Below are 14,278 nucleotides of genomic sequence, written 5' to 3' on the forward strand. Positions count from 1 at the left end.
AAATTCAAAGCAATTAGAAAGAAACTTTGGTAGAAGAGGAGGTGGAGGAAGAAGTAGCTGAAAGTAAGAGAGTCTTGGAGGCAAGGAGAAAGGAAAAAAACTTCCAGCAGATCTCAGATAATACAAATAATTTGGGAAGCCTCCCTAATTCTGATTTTATGAAGAGGCTAAAAGGAAGAGATGTGAGGAAGAAGATAAAACTAAAAAAACTAGCAAAGAAGGGAGGAGAACTTAGTGTTATCATTGGAGTTAAGAGAGGGCTTGAAGAGATAGAAGAAGCAGATAGGAGAAAGAGACAGTGTCAGAAAGAAACTACATCAACTGAGATGGGCAAGGGTGCCAACCCTACAATGGGCATCCCAGGAGAGATGAAGATGCTGACGTAGAACTGTCGGAGTTTGGAAAAACTCCTGACAATTCACAATATCAAAGGGATTGTTAAATTTCATTCTCCCGAGGCATTGTTTCTATGCGAAACAAAAAATAATGCCTCAAAAGTAGAAGGTGTTCTAAGGAGGATTTGGTTTCAATCATGGTTCTTGGTGGACCCAACTTGGGTAGCAGGAAGTTTGGCATTGGTATGAAAAGAAAGAGTTACCATCCAATTAGTGGACCATAGGAGTTTTTTTTGTACACTTTGAGGTGGAGGACCAACAAACGAATCACTCATGGAAGATAATAGGAGTTTATCTGTCCACAGATGATGCTGGGAGAAACGGGCAGTTTATGGAAATACTTTATAGAGTAGAAGGTGTTAGGATGAAGATGATATTGACAAGAGACTTTAATGCAATCCAAACTCATAATAAAAAGGAAGGTGGAAGAAACAAATAAGAATCATCCTTGAGGGATTTCAACTACTTCATTAATAAGGGGGGACTTATTGATTTGGGATTTGAAGGCGAGTTATTTACTTAGAAAAATAAACAATTTGGAAAAAATCTGATTAAAGAGAGGCTAGATAGGGTCCTTGCCACTATGAAATGAAAAGATGCTTGGCCGAATGCATATGTGGCTCATTTAGAAGATTAGGGATATGATTATAAACTATACTGCTAAACCTTGAGAGAAACAATAGGATATATAAAAGGAGGTTCCGATTTTAAGAGAGATAGTTTGACAAAGAAGAAGTGGTGTCTTTGATCAAAGAATCATAGAATGAGGAGATAGAAGGTTCACCTATGTTCAAACTTGCTGAAAAATTAAAAAAGTGCAGACATAACTTGGTGGAATGGCAAAAAAATACTCCAAAAAACTCTCAGATCGAATCCTGAGTTTTCAAGAAAGCTTCAAGGCCAAAACAGAAAAAGGAGATCATGCTGACCTGATTGCATTGAGAATTATGAATGCTGAAGTGGAAGAAGCTTTAGAATCAGAATAAAGATATTGAAGGGAGAAGTTAAGGGTGTAATGGCTGCACTTGTGAGATAGGAATAAAAAAATTTTTCATTCCAAGTTCAAAACAAGGAATAGAAAAAAATAAGATCTAGTTTTTACAGGATGATGAGGGTCATATAGTAGATAAAGTAGAAGGGATTGCAACTATTGCGCAATAATATTTCGAGAATCTATTTTCCTCAAACAATTTAAGAGACCCTGAAGAGGAGCTACAAGGGATCCCCAGAAAATCAATATAGCAACTAATAGAAATTTGACTCAACCAGTTATAGAAAAGGATATGAAAACGGCTGTCTTTTCAATAAACTCATTCTCAGTCCCAGAGGACGATGGTTTCACAGCAAATTTTTCCAATTCATTTGGGAGACAGTTAAAGGAGATATGATACAGGCAGTCAGAAGCTTCTTTCAGGGAGGTAAACTGTTAAAGGCTTTTAATCATATGAGTTCATGCACTCTCTGAAAAATAAGAGATTTGGAGAGTGTAATTTAGCTCTGAAGCTTGACATGAGTAAAGTATACGACAGAGTGGAATAGTCTTTCATTTGGAATGTCATGAAAAAGATGGGTTTTTGTAAAAAATGGTTAGATTGGATTCAGGAATGTGTGATGATGGTTTTTTATTCTGTTACTGTGAATAGTCAACCTCATGACTATTTTAAGCCATGTAGAGGGTTGTGACAAGGCGACCCTCTCGGAGACAAGAAAGCTCTCTTCCAGTGTTGTAGCTTTTGATTTACCTTGTCTTTTATGTAATTAAATGTTGCTCTTTTAGATCTCTGAACAACCGAAGGCAAGCCAAGGTATTTGTTCTTATTATCGACATGAGAAACTTGCAATATCTCTGCTAACGGATCCATTGTAATATCTATAACACAGCAGTTTCATTGTACACTTTGAATTGTTTCAAGCTACCAGACACTCTAATCAAAGATATACAATGATCCATGCTCAATTTTTGGTGGAGTCATAAAAGGGAAGAAAGAATAATACAGTAGATTGGGTGGAAAATTACTTGCAGACCGCGGGCTCAAGAAGGACTAAATTTCAAAGATTTAAAGGCCTTCAACCTTGCAATATTAGCAAAGCAAGGGGTGAAGGCTTTTAAAGCGGCCAAAATACCTGATATCAAAGGTGTATAAAAGTAAGTATTATAAATACACTGGTTTTCTAAGAGCAGAAGCAGGGAACAACCCATCATGGGCCTAGAAAAGTGTATTAGACGGAAGGAAATTGTAACACCCTCACTATCAGAAGTCACGCTTCCGGCTGCGCTAATCTAATAGCAAGAAGTATTTCGACTACTTTACATACTAAATACTAAAATAGGAGCTTGTCACTCAACACTGTATCGCTGATTTCTTTGAAAACTGGAAATAAACACTTTATCTTAAGAAAAATACAAACAACCATAGAATCATGTACGAGACTCCTTACATAATAACTCATAATATAATATACATATAAACCATACAATTCCTATCCCTCTTACAAACTTGTGATAACAAAGATGAGGGAAGAAAATAATCTAGTTAATACAAACAACTTATAAACCAATCGCAGTATAACTCTTCTTAATGCTTCTTCATCCGGTTCCTGAAAAGGTAAAGCTATAGGGGGTGAGAACCTAACCACACGGTCTCACCACGGAGTTTCAAAGTTGTCATAAGAAGATATTTAATAAGAAAACTGTTTTCAAGCTCAGTGATTATCATTGCCTTATGAATCTTTTAAAAACCAATAGGTAATCATTCAAAACCTTTTCAAAGAAATAATATTTAATCTTTTAAAAATTCGAAACCTTTCTTTTCATATAAGAAAGTCTCAATCAGAAACCAAGCATGCAATCAAACAACACAATCATTAATTCAACACCAAAATTTATTCTCAAATGTAGCATGCCAGGACAAACACAAACAAGACAGACAAGGAAAGCACAAGTAGGTAACAGTTATAGCAAATAGTTCAAATAGCAGTTAAGAACAGTTTAGCAATTAGGCAAACCAAAACAAGTTCAAACCTAAGCAAAGCATACAGATGCATATGATGTATGCCTGTCCTATGGCTGATGAGGCTCATCTGTCAGTTATCCAGCCAACCCGACAAGTTTGAATTGTACTTAGACTGTCCCTCGACGTGCATCCCCAAGAGTATATGCATAGCCTTTTTCTCAAATAATCAATATTACTCAATGGGGGTAACATTCCCGGGAATTTATATAGTGCTCGGTCACACACTTACATCGTAGGGTCAACAGAGTATCGAGTTTTTAACCTGGTACACGTGGTGGCAAGCAACGGCCCTTAATCCAGGAAACCTCGTATCTCAGATACTTCAAATTCATAAACCATGTGAATAATTCAAAGTTCACATCTCAACATTCTCAACATCAGAATCATTCATCAATCTAAATCTCATTTCCAAGTTCATTTCAAAGCCATATTTCAAATAAAATCCTCATCATCCTCTTTTTCATTCTATTCGTTAACAATCTCAATTCCAAAACAAAATTCTTTCTTTGATAGACAAATCAATCTTAAAACGTATAATGCTTAAAAACAAATCTTTTTAATTAATTACTTCAAATAAAACTTCTAATTTTATAAAATTTCGCCAGCATCTCCTCTAAAACTCGGACACTGCCACCCTTTTCGGGTCCCATCCAAACATTTCTCAAACCTTTTCTCAACCATTTCCAAATCTCAAATATTTTCCAGAACTGAACCAGTTCCAATGTCAAATTATTTTAAAATCAACCAATTCTAACAATAAAACTCTTTTTAAAATCGAATCAGCTCAAATATTAAATCATTCATAAAATTAAACCAACTCACAATCAAACCGCTCCCAGAATCAATTTAGTTTCATATCTCAAATTATTTCCAAAATCGTTTCATTTATATTACTAAGTAAACTGTAAAACCAAGAAAATCCACCTTTCTTAATAATCAAGTAAATGACATTGCAAACCGGTTTTTATCCACAACCACACACCACTCACGCAATCAAGTACTCAATGATTTAGTCCAACAAACCATCACATCTATAAGACAAATATAATTACAGAAGTAAATCTCTTTGCATCAATATCTATTTATCACAACTCTGTAATGTAAAATAGATTTTAAGAAAAACCCTACCTCGAATAGTCGTAACCCAAACCTAACGTGCCTGTTAAACTCCTTTCTCCCAGCCCAAAAACAACGGCATCAACTTAAACTAGATTTCGCAGCGGCAACAGCCACACAGGCACCAGCCAACAACAGTAACACCTCCCTAAAATATCATCATCGTGTAAAATTCAATAATCTATAATAGAACAACAACTGAAAGAGTTCGGAGCAAGGATGTGAAGGAACATTTTTACAAGGTAGGACAGAGTTAATTAATGAAACATTATAGCGACACAAGGTACAACTAAATTAGCCTTACCAGAGGAATAAAAGAATGGAACCATAGCAGCTCCGGTGACAACTCCCAACAATCCGCACAGTGGCAAAGAGCTCCGATGGCGACGCAGCAGCTAGGTGTTGCATGCGACAACCATAAAACTCAAGATGTAAGACCCGGAACTCGACCCTAAGTAACCTACATATCAAAATTTCATCAAATTCTTAATATAACATATATACACTAGATGTGAAGGTTTCGAAATAGAGGTGCTTACTGTAATTAAGGGAAATCGTGGGAAATAGAGGGACAGTAACATCCATAGCGGTTCTGATGATGACGGAAAAACCTCAATGACAACACCGGTGTTCCTCGACAACCATAGCTAGAACAGAACCAAAACCACCATAACCGGGGGAGGAGATTGCAGCGGTGACGGCGAGGTCAGCTTCTGCAATAACGGCGCACGGTGAGATAGCGTCCTCCTCATCCTCTGGTTCGTGCGACGGCAGCGGTGGGGTTTCGGGCGGCAGAGGCAGCGTAGAGCTCCGCGACCTGGACCTCGCGAGGGTGACGGCAGAACAAAGCGTGTCGATGACGATACAGCTGGCGGCGGTGGGGACCCAACGAAACTGGCGGCGACGGGTTTCTTCCACACCTGCGAGCACAACAGCGGCGATGAAGAGGATGGCCTGGACAGCAGTGACGGCGCGATTCCCCTCACGGCGCCTTCCTCCCTCGCGCTTCTCTGCTCCGGTGATATGCTAAACGGCGACGATAACGGGACGGTGGCGGCGCAGAAAGCTTCCCCTTCCACCGGCGCCCCTTTCCCTCTCAGATCTCCCTTTTTTTCTTTCTTTCTTTTCCTTTTTTATTTATTTCTTCTTTTCTCCCTCTGATTCTCTGAAGCAATGGGTTTAGGTTAGGTTTGGGGAAGGGAAGGCAATGGGGTAGAGGGTAAAGATTAGGGTAGTTTAGGTAATATCAATAAAAATTAGGGGTATAGAGTATTAATTAAAAATTTAATTTAATTCTTTAAATTTTTTTGAAAATGTTATTGGATTCTTAATTTATTAATTAACTTTTAATAAAATATTTTCATTTAAAATTAAGTTTAATATAATTAATTTTCTTTGTTTATAAAAGATTAAAGTATTAAATTCTAGAATCTCTATTATTTAATTAAATTGTATAAAATTCTTATTCTTTTACAAATGTTAAGCTGCCTAATTTAAATATAGAAAATTATTCAATAATTATAATATTAAGTAAAATTTTTAATCTAATTGTCAAAACAAGATTTAATTACTTTTAATAAAAGAATTTCTAAAAATAAAGTCTTTAATGAATAAATAAATTGAAATTAACTCATGATAATATTTTTTGAAAATTATGGGTCTTACATCCTATCCACCTTATAAAAATTTTCGTCCTCGAAAATTGATACAAAATAAAAGAGATTTCATATTACTTCACTCTTGAACTCATTTAAAGAAGAAATAAAAAGTCCTCATTATATATAGTTTCAAATACCAAAATTTTTATATAGCATAAAAATATAAAGGGTATAAGTATGATGTGAAACAAGGTTACAAGATAGGCTTGATGCACAAAATAATATGTTTCAAACATGCGATGGTAAAGCAAGGCGGCAAATGGTTATAAAACAAGCCGAAGTTAAAACGATGTGCTTAACGCCCGCATACTGATCTCATACCAACTTCAGAGATTCAACTATTCAAACTTCAATATAATTTATCTCCACCATTTCCAACCGTACTTTATTAGGCAACCCATCTGAAGATTCTCAACTTCGTTTAACACTTTACAAACCTTACTACTGGTCATAAGTCCCACATCAACAGAACTCTTTCACGTAAAATAAGATTTCACAACTCTCTGTGACATCGTACACTTACGAGTTTTACCTTTTACATTCTCCAAACATGTCTTAAAGAATTAATGTGTCATTTACTAAGTCCAACAGTCACACAAGATACCAAAACTAATCTCGAGTATACTCAAAAGGATAACAGACCTTAGAAAAGAAAGAAAGGCGACAAGGACCGTATTTGCGAGAATTTGACAGAATTGTTGAAATCACAAGTAGACAAGGATAAACAAGTAATGAAGAATGTTGGAAAGAGAATCAACTGATAACTTTAAGGGTAACTCTTGAGTCAAAGAAATTCGATAGGACTAATAAGATGAAAAATAACACAGTATTTTGAAACGAATTCAAGCTAAATCAAGAAATATGAGGTTTACAGAAGAAGAATATCCAAACCAAAGACAATTTATAGAACTCAAGAGTATAGTTTAAAAATATTCTCGAATGCATTGTTCGTAAAGAATGGAAAACGTAAGGAGAAATCATTTCATGTTCTGAAAGAGAAAATAGGTAACAAACATCCTTCAAAAGATTAATAAAAGCGTAAATATGGCATTATTTCAATATAAATTAAAGTGGAAATAGATTACACAAACTTTGTAAATGGAAAGATTAATTTAGCTAAGAGCAAAATTGTATTTTCTCTTCTTTTTCAAGCATGTATGAAAACTACAATCTTGTTGGAAGAAAACCTGAGATAAAGTTTTACTCATAAAAGGAAAAGATGATACACTATAATCGAACGATTTAAATCACATACAGAAGTTTTCAGAGTATAAAGTAAAGGAGTGTAGACTGAATTGAAAGCGATTTTATTAAAACTTCAATAGACGGTTATATCGTCGCAAAACAAGTTCAAATCACATCAAAGAGAGGTACTGCTCAAGTAAAGCAATTCAAAGTCAGGGACAACTTTGCATAAGAATAAATCAAAACTTGTTTAAAAAGGTTTAAAACAAAACTCCAATAATATACTTGAAATCACAACTTTATAAAGATGTTGAATAATATTAAGATGCGAAAAAAAAACTAACTCATTTTAAGAAAAGAACTTAAATCAAAGGATTTCGATTAGGATTCATAAAGCATGTCACTCATAGAAATGAAAAACTTAAGAAGGAACTCAACAACTTAAAAAGTTGATTCAAAACTTAAAATCTTTAAAAGAACTCAAAACTTCGTCAAAATGGTCAAGAACAAAATTTTGAGAGTATACTTGGAATAACCACCTCGCAAAATCATTTAAGAAAATTATGGTGCGCTTAAAAAGAAATCAGTCCATGGAAGAAAGAATCTTTAAATCAAGGGAATTCGACAAGAACTCACTAGGCATGGATTATTAAATGAGTTTTTAATTGGTCTAAAGGAAAACAAAACGCGTCAGGAAAGGTAACTTAATCAATAGAAAATTCTCAAGAAAGAATCTTTGACTAAAGAAAGACAAATAAAAGGACAAATGGTGCATTAGATGGAAACGAATTCAAGTTGACTCGGATGAGCATGAGATTCACAAGAAATGGAAAACTAAGACTAATGATGATGTTCAAAAAAAAGTAAGAGAGTAATTAAAAATAGAATCAAATATGACATTCTCAGAAATGAAAAACTTAAGAAAGAAATTGGTCTATTCACAAGAAGAAAGACATGAGTCCAACATTTTTTTTCTAAAAGAACAACAATTGTATAAACAATATAATATGCTAAATCAAATTCAAATTAAAAATAAATTAGGTGAAGTTTACCAAACAAAAACCAACAGAAAGAGATAAAAACCTTTTTTTTTTTAAATATCTAAATATATAATCAAATAAAGATATTCGTAAAAACTGTAACTTGTTAGAAAATCAAATTGTATTTAAAGTATATATACATTTCCATAAATCAGTAAAAAAAACAGGCGAGGTATTGGAAATAATTAATTTTAAACTGTATAAAAAACTTTCAATGTTTATATAAAGAAGTATATGTCAAATTAAAAGAGGTTGTATATTTCAAATCAAAAGCGGTTTTGTTAAAATTTAAAGAATGGCTGTAATTATCGTCAAATAAGAGGAAAAGTAAATTTACAGTTTGTTTACAAAGGACTCGAAATATAAACTTAAAAAGGTACACTGCATCAAAACAGATTCAAATGTATATCAAAGAGTACATGATTCAAGAAGAAGTGCCTAAATAAAAAAAAGGTAAATACACCAAGGGTTTTAAGCAGGCATATACAGTTAGGATCAAACAAGAGCGTACGTGAACAAGAGAGTAGGATTGAAAGATAATTTGATCACTTTCCAAGAAAAGTATCGCAGACAGGAACCTTAGAGCATTCCAAGCAGGAATGTGACACGTGATATTCGCAGAGTTCAAGACACTTAACCGCGTAACTTCGAGAAATAATTTCTAACGTTCCCAAAACCCGCGACTCACGTTATCAATGACTCGCATATCGTCTATGATAACCCATTGGTGCTTCCATATACATAATTCACTAGTGTTAAGCCGGCCAAACTTAATACTAGGAATTATGCAATGCAAGACTAATGGCATTAATCAATAGACCGTCATGTACTTAAAGCTCTATTCTCGTTATTCAAACAAGATCTACTACATGACAGACTCTTAGAATATGCAATTGAAGCATAACCGGTCCATTCCTCAGGCTCTACAGGAAAGACCGCTCTGATACCATAATGTAACACCCTCACTATCAGAAGTCACGCTTCCGGCTGCGCTACTCTAATAGCAAGAAGTATTACGACTACTTTACATACTAAATACTAAAATAGGAGCCTGTAACTCGACACTGTATCGCTGATTTCTTTGAAAACTGGAAATAAACACTTTATCTTAAGAAAAATACAAACAATCATAGAATCATGTACGAGACTCCTTACATAATAACTCATAATATAATATACATATAAACCATACAATTCCTATCCCTCTTACAAACTTGTAATAACAAAGATGAGGGAAGAAAATAATCTAGTTAATACAAACAACTTATAAACCAATCGCAGAATAACTCTTCTTAATGCTTCTTCATCCGGTTCCTGAAAAGGTAAAGCTGTAGGGGGTGAGAACCTAACTACACGGTCTCACCACGGAGTTTCAAAGTTGTCATAAGAAGATATTTAATAAGAAAACCGTTTTCAAGCTCAGTGATTATCATTGCCTTATGAATCTTTTAAAAACCAATAGGTAATCGTTCAAAACCGTTTCAAAGAAATAATATTTAATCTTTTAAAAATCCGAAACCTTTCTTTTCATATAAGAAAGTCTCAATCAGAAACCAAGCACGCAATCAAACAACACAATCATTAATTCAACACTAAAATTCATTCAAATGTAGCATGCCAGGACAAACACAGACAAGAAAGATAAGGAAACCACAAGTAGGTAGCAGTTACAGCAAATAGTTCAAATAGCAGTTAAGAACAGTTTAGCAATTAGGCAAACCAAAACAAGTTCAAACCTAAGCAAAGCATACAGATGCATATGATGCATGCCTGTCCTATGGCTGATGAGGCTTATCTGTCGGTTATCCAGCCAACCTGACAAGTCTGAATTGTACTTAGACTGTCCCCTGACGTGCATCCTCAAAAGTCTATGCATAGCTTTTTCTCAAATAATCAATATTATTCAATGGGGGTAACATTCCTGAGAATTTATATAGTGCCCGGTCACACACTTACGTCGTAGGGTTAACAGAGTATCGAGTTTTCAACCTGGTACACGTGGTGGCAAGCCACGACACTTAATCCAGGGAACCTCGTATCTCAGATACTTCAAATTTATAAACCATGTGAATAATTCAAAGTTCACATCTCAACATTCTCAACATCACAATCATTCATCAATCCAAATCTCATTTCCAAGTTCATTTCAAAACCATATTTCAAATAAAATTCCCATCATCCTCTTTTTCATTCTGTTCGTTAACAATCTCAATTCCAAAACAAAATTCTTTCTTTGATAGACAAATCAATCTTAAAACATATAATGCTTAAAAACAAATCTTTTTAATTAATTACTTCAAATAAAACTTCCAATTTTATAAAATTTCGGCAGCATCTCCTCTAAAACTCAGACACTGCCACCCTTTTCGGGTCCCATCTAAATATTTCTCAAACCTTTTCTCAACCATTTCTAAATCTCAAATATTTTCCAGAACTGAACCAGTTCCAATGTCAAATTATTTTGAAATCAACCAATTCTAACAATAAAACTCTTTTTAAAATCGAATCAGCTCAAATATTAAATCATTCATAAAATCAAACCAACTCACAATCAAACCACTCCCAGAATCAATTTATTTTCATATCTCAAATTATTTCCAAAATCGTTTCATTTATATTACTAAGTAAACTGTAAAACCAAGAAAATCTACCTTTCTTAATAATCAAGTAAATGACATTCCAAACCGGTTTTTATCCACAACCACACATCACTCACGCAATCAAGCACTCAATGATTCAGTCCAACAAACCATCACATCTAGGGGTGTTCGCGGTGCGGTTTGGTTCGGTTAATTAGGAAAAATTCATCCGATCCGATCGTTTATTAAGATAGCGGTTTGGTTTGGTTCGATTTTTTTATCGAGATCATCCGAACCAAACCAAACCAATTAAAATCGGTTTGGTTCGGTTTGGTTTGTTCGGTTTTTTAATTATTTAAAAAAGATTTAAATAAAACAAAAAATAAAAAAATAATTTACATTTAACAGAGACCAAACCCTAAATTGTCCCAATTTCACAAACCCTAACCTCAATTTCAGAGCAAGAATATAACTCAATCCAAATTTATCAATTACAGAATTCAAACCCTAAACCGAATCCTAATTTCACATTAACAGAATTCAAAGCATAGCAATTTCATCAATAAAAAATCAAAACATATATTAAAATCTGTGACAACTGCGGAACAGAGGCAGGCAAGAGGCAGAGACAGTGGCGATTGGTGAAGCTGTGAACAAACTGCATAAACAAATACCACAAATATATCACGTCCGTTCTTGATGATTCCTTGACGATCGAATACATGTTTATCATGGCGAAAAATAAGTATAGTGCCAAACATTGAAGGGAGTAATAACAAGGTAGTGTGATCTTAGTATAAAAAGAAAACCAAAATTTCATGTTATGATGAAGATACAAATGTTTTCTTCATTGCTTATAATAATAGAAGATCCCTGTTTATCAAAGAGAAAATTAGTAAAGTAATTGAACCAATACTAACAAAAACAAAAACTACTAAACACCACTCTCAAGAACTGGTTGAGTTCTTGTGACAGCTGCAGAAGGCATTTTACTGTTGCCAACCCTTTACTTTCAAGAACCAAATCTTCATTGGCTTGTCTTTCCATGTCCTGAATTCTTTTAGCCTTCACAAGTCTAAAACAAAGAACCCCTACATAAACCACTGCAATCAACCCGAAAAACCCAACCACAAAGCCAATCAGCCACAGAATTAATAAAGACATTTATTCAATTCAGGATTACCTCATCAATAATCAATAATAGCAGCAGTGAACCCTAAACTCAAAATAAAAAAACAAATTAAAATGAAGAACAAATTAAAAATTTAATAATGGCAGTGAACCAAAAACAACAATCAATAATCAAGAACAAATTTATAACAAGAAAGCCATGAATTTGAATCGAATGGAAAGCTACAAGAAATGGTATTGAAAAGTCCAAGTAAAAGCAGATGCTCAACAAAATCAGACAGCAGAATAGAAATAAAAGTGAAACATATTCAAGGAAGGAAGAAGAAAATCAACAATCAGAAGCAATTTCAGTAAATCAACAACAAATAAATTAAACCATGAACAAAAACCAGCAACAAATATATACTGAAACGGAAATTGAACAACAATATACAAAAATCAACAACAAATTAAACCAAGAACAAAAATCAGCAACAAATATACACTGAAACAGAAATTGAACAACAATGAATCAATGATTATTGAACAGAAATTGAATACCTGAATTGGAGGCTCTATATCTGACTTGACTCGGTGGCTGGGTGGCGGGTGCTGTCCGCGTCTCCGCGAGGCCAGAAACGATGCTGTGGGTGGCTGGGTGGTGCTGTCTCCGCGAGGCCAGAAATGATGCTGTGGGTGGCGGGGGTGGTGCTGGCTCCGCGACGATGGTGTTGGCTGGTGCTATCCGCGAGGAGGTGCTGGGACGAAGGGTTCGGCGGCGCTGTGCGAAAGCTGGAAGGGTTCGGCGGCGCTGGGAGGTGGGAAGAGGAAGGGGTTCGTCGGCGCAGGGAGATGGTGGGAGGAAGGGGTTCACGCAGGTTGGGAGTGGGAGGTGTTGGCTGTTGCGAGAGTGGGAGTCGGTTTTGAGAGTGGAGAGTGCAGAGTGAATGTGAGGGTTGGCGGCTAGGTTAGGTTAGGTTGTGGGGGGTGGGTGTGGCCGTGTGGGGGGAGGGTTGGTTTTGTTTTAGTTTTTTTTAACCGGTTCGGTTCGGTTCGGTTCGGTTAGGGTTTTCATTGTTAGAACCGAAAACCGAACCGAACCGCAATAAAAACAGCAAAAAACAATTTTTTCGGTTTTTTCGGTTTTCGGTTTTTTCGGTTTTCGATTTTTTTGGTTCGGTCGATCGGTTTTATTCGGCCCGGATCGGTTTTGAACACCCCTAATCACATCCATAAGACAAATATAATTACAGAAGTAAATCTCTTTGTATCAATATCTATTTATCACAACTCTGTAATGTAAAATAGATTTTAAGAAAAATCCCTACTTCGAATAGTCGTAACCCAAACCTAACGTGCCAGTTAAACTCCTTTCTCTCAGCCCAAAAACAACAGCGTCAACTCAAACTAGATTTTGCAGCGGCAATAGCCACACAGGCACCAGCCAACAACAGTAAGACCTCCCTAAAATATCATCATCGCGTAAAATTTAATAATCTATAATAGAACAGCAACTGAAAGAGTTCGGAGCAAGGATGTGAAGGAACATTTTTACAAGGTAGGACAGAGTTAATTAATGAAACATTATAGCGGCACAAGGTACAACTAAATTAGACTTACCAGAGGAATAAAAGAAGAGAAAAGCTTAGTATACAAGCGATTAGGGCTTGTAACTATTACAAGTTCATTAACGCCTAATCCACTAAAACGCGCTGCAACTTCTACGTCACTTACACGCGCTATACAAAGATCCCGCGTTTGTATAACTACCAAATTTAAAAGATTTGTTTCCTTCTTTGTTTTCTTTCTTTTCAAATTTCATCGTTCTTCTTCTCGCGCGTCTTCCCCTGGTTTTTCGATCGTTCTTTTCCTCTCCTTTCTCATTGGTTTGTTCTTCGTCATTGACGTTAGTTTTTCTCTCTATAACTCCAGCTTCGTTTTGACATGGTGTATTTATAGTTTTTGACATGGTGTATTCTGCAACCTCTCTGTTGTTGATGACCAGTTTGTTCCGAAGGTTGGAATGACATTTACCACCCTTGAAGATGCTGGAAAATTTTACAGGAACTATACCAAGGTTGCAGATTTTTCTACGAGAGTTCGGAGCACAAATAGAAAGGAAAATGAGATTAAGAATCAATTGATTACATGTAGCAGAGAGGGAAACTGAAACTCTCATAG

This window comes from Arachis hypogaea, chromosome 5 (assembly GCF_003086295.3).
Source record: "Arachis hypogaea cultivar Tifrunner chromosome 5, arahy.Tifrunner.gnm2.J5K5, whole genome shotgun sequence".
NCBI classification, from domain to species: domain Eukaryota; kingdom Viridiplantae; phylum Streptophyta; class Magnoliopsida; order Fabales; family Fabaceae; genus Arachis; species Arachis hypogaea.